Here is a 3,889-nt window from a genome sequence, read left to right as displayed (position 1 = left end):
GAATTATAAGCGTTTTGAGTCGGTCTCTGCGCTTCTGTCAGTTTGTTTTGAATTCGACAGCTGCTCGTTTTGATAGGCATGATAGGAACTTTTTTCTGTTTATGGCGCAGGAACAGTAAGGTTGGCAAGGACCCGCCCCAGCCGACAATGACTAGCCACTGTGCACCAACACATCATGCCGACCGCCTTCCTTACTGCTTCCATCATAGATGCGAAACCATAACAGGGTTAATCAAAAAAATTTGTCAAAAATGTGTTTAAGTGGGCCTGAGAGTCTTGCTCTATGTTTTTTATGTAGAAACCGTTTTTATTAAGAATCCGTTTCCTGAATTCTTGATTGTATTTCTTATTTGGTCAAGCGAACATAAAATTCTCAGAGTGAATACCAGGGATGCACCTTAACGTTAAGCTAATCGTTTATCAAAAAATTTCCACCGTTTCCGTTGAAACACTTCGAAATATTATCGATAAAGAAATTATCAAGATAAATTGTATCTCGTTTTTATCCGAAACGAAAAGCTTTCGTTAACGTTAAAAACGTTAACAAAAACGTGATACTTTATGTTTGAATTGTGCTGGCAATGCTATAGCCATGGTGAAGCCGTAAGGTGATAACAACGAGCGCACATACACACACAAACTCCGTATAATTTGTTTGTGTAATTCGTTGGTGGTAATGTCAAAAACACTCTGAGAAATGTTCGTACTGTCAAAATTCATGAGAAAAGTTGCAATCAGCTTGGCTATTGCTTTCACCTTTAGTGACTCCGCCATCAATCAGCTTTGCCAGCATAGTTTGAAATTAATAATGAACATAAACGATTTGATTTCGTTTTGATATGGCAGAAAACGAAACGAAATCATTTCGTTAATTTGACGTTTTTAACGTTAATAAACGAAACGAAATGACTTTGTTTCGTTTATTAACGTTAATTATCGTAACGAAATGATATCGGTTCGTTGGTTAAGCATGCCTGGTGAATACCAACAAGGGTATCGTTTTAAAAAAAATAAAAAATAATAATAAATATAAAGAGACAAAAATATGGTTTGGAGATGCGGGGCATCGATCCCCGTACCTCTCACATGCTAAGCGAGCGCTCTACCATCTGAGCTACATCCCCATGTTAAAAGCTTTAATCAAACGCTCTATATAAACTGAACACTACAGTGAAACTGAAACAAAATAAATATTTGAAAAGCTCTGTCGTCAAATCATACAGTGGCTGTCGAACCGTAAAAGCAATATACAATCGAAAATATGGATACCTACAGTGGTGGTCAACAAAATGTTACAAATATTTAGTAAAATCAATGAAATTAAAATTATAAGAAGGTTGAACTCGCTGCTTCAAAATGCAGCGAGAAAACAAAAATTTTCTGAAAGAGCAGGTTAGTGGAGTTCACCATACCAAAGAGGATAGATATATCTATCCTCTTTGACCATACTCTTTGGCTCGTCTTTCGCACCGCGCGGCGAAAACGGATTCTAATTGAATTTTCGTGTAGTTTTGTTTTGGATTTGGTCGGTCGCGTAGTTTTTGGTTTTAAATAATTATTTATCAGTGAATAATTATTTAAATAAGTTCAAAGTTCGAAAGTGTTCTTAAAAAGTGAAGTGATTTAAAGGATTAGAAAAATAAATTGTGAGTAAAAAGTGAAATAACAAAAGGAACTGTGAAGTGAAGTGCAAATTGAAGCAGTGTCGGCCATTGCTGAAAATAATAAGAAGAAAAGAAATACGAAGTAATTCTTTCAAAACTGAATTAATAAGTGGTGGTCGTTTAGTAAAATTTAAGTAACCAAAGTAAAAAACCGTTCTGAGTGAAATAAAGAAATATGAAATAGTGTAAATAATATCAAAAAGTGGTCTGAAAAAATATTTGTGAAATTTGTGTTGTGTTGATTTAAATGTCGGCCATTGCTGAAAGATGTAGCAAAACAAAAATGTGCAAGAGGAAGAAGTGTGAAAGTGTGACAATCCGGTGTATTCCAACAACACAGGTCATGTTACTTTTTTATTCATTGTGATGGCGTATTATCATTACACTACTCTTAGCACTGCCGGATTTCCATGACATGCTGATTGGAATCTTGTTGCATTCCAACAGGGAGATTGGAATCCACTGTATTCCGAAATCATGCTGAGCGGAATCTGATGCATTCCGCCAGTATAAGATTTCGGTATAAGATCTTATTTCTACTCATATTTCTTATTATTATTATATTTTGAAATTAAATAGTAATGTTCATTAATATTTCTTTGTTTGTAATATAACATTGTTGAAATCTCGATATATCTTAAATTTTATCTTTTGAGTTGTATATTTATATATTTTTTATATTATGCAGTCGACCATAGTTTGCCGTCGACTTTAAATAATAAATAAATAAAAATAAAATAAATTTTAATTTTGAAATAATTGCCAAAATAAGTGTTTATATTATATATTTATGTTGCATAAGTTGTATTTGAAAGCTGTGCGACAATATATAAATAAGCAAATATTTTGGTTTCCATCAAATCAAAACAAAGGTGAAGGTAGTGAACTGTGTAAATATGTATGTACATATATAGTGAAGCAGTGTGTGAGAAAATTAAAAAGTAAACAAAGATACCAAAACAAGGACAAGTTTTTGTTTGAAAACTAATAACAATTGCCAAAACAAGTGTTTAATTATACTTTGTTTGCATTAGTTGCATATGAAAGCTGTGCAAAAACATATAAATAAGCAAATGTTTTGGTTGCATCAATGGGTTTTTGAATTTGTTTGTAGATCAGATGAAAGCGGGAACGAAATATTTTTTCTACTATTTCTAAAGTGCGAAATATGAGATGGCTATACTCACCCTCATGCGTAAAATTCTTTGCGTAAAAGGAGTTGCATACATGTGTACGTACGAACACCAAAAAATTCGTTTCATATTTTTGACGGACACGAGCTAATTTTTATGAGCGCCTGGTGAAGTAAAAATGTCTCTACAAATAATTATTCTTCCTTAAAACTTTAAAAGAGGATGATGGATGGATGATGGGATGGGATGGATGGATGATGGGATGGGATGGATGGAGATGGATAAGAAAGGATTTCTTTTCTACAAAAATCTCTGGCAAAATAAATTAGAGAAATTTGCTTTATGATGAGAAGTAGGAGGGAACGGAAGGTTTCCTCGCCTAAGTTATAAGATTGTGTTAGTTTTGGCCTATACGTACGTGGTCAGACGAAAAGTGTGTATGTATTAGTAGCAAGAATCGAAATAAAATCAAATTTTAAAATTTGTCTGACTGCTCTACCATCAATTTCTTGTTCTTCCCTTTATAACTGTTGATCAGACGTAGGCGGGAATGTCAGATTTCCTCACCAAAATCTAAAGTTGTAGTAGTTTTGGCCTATATGTACGAGGCCGGACGAAAGGTTTGAATGTGTTGGTAATAAGAATCGACATTTTTGTGCTTGTGAATGAGAAGGCGGGTATGGAAGTTGGGAAAAATGTTTACATATTTTTAGCGACATTTGCTATTTTTTATGGTCGCCTATTGCCATGCCAGCTTTCGATGGTCTTGAAGTGCCCTTTTTTCCTTTGAGAACATTTCTAAACAATAATAGTAATTCGACAATTGTTTGAATTTGGCTAGCTTTTGATTTTGTCAAATGGTTTTAGCACATTTATTTATATTCTTGCAAAAAATTTTGCTTTGATATTGTAAGAAAACGCCTTATCGGCAAAATTTTGCTATTTTGGAGCATTTTTATAATTTCAGCTAAAAAAAAAAAGAATTATTAATTTGAGCGGACTTCGACGAACCCACGAAAACTAACAATATTTCAGTAGCCTATACAGCTGTGCCACAATATTTGATAATTTTTTGTAGCCTAACAGGCAGTT

At 33.6% G+C, this 3,889-nt stretch overlaps 1 non-coding gene across 1 annotated transcript; it reads right to left on the bottom strand.

Annotated features, from left to right (window-relative positions):
• Positions 1-1,051: 1,051 nt before the first annotated feature.
• Positions 1,052-1,124, bottom strand: TRNAA-AGC (transfer RNA alanine (anticodon AGC)). The gene has a single exon. It is a non-coding gene; the product is annotated as a tRNA-Ala (tRNA).
• Between the last annotated feature and the right edge of the window lie 2,765 nt (positions 1,125-3,889).

The sequence above is a fragment of the Eurosta solidaginis genome, chromosome 1 (assembly GCF_040869045.1).
Source record: "Eurosta solidaginis isolate ZX-2024a chromosome 1, ASM4086904v1, whole genome shotgun sequence".
NCBI classification, from domain to species: domain Eukaryota; kingdom Metazoa; phylum Arthropoda; class Insecta; order Diptera; family Tephritidae; genus Eurosta; species Eurosta solidaginis.
Note: the sequence above shows the minus strand (reverse complement) of the source record. Positions and strands in the feature narration are given on the sequence as shown.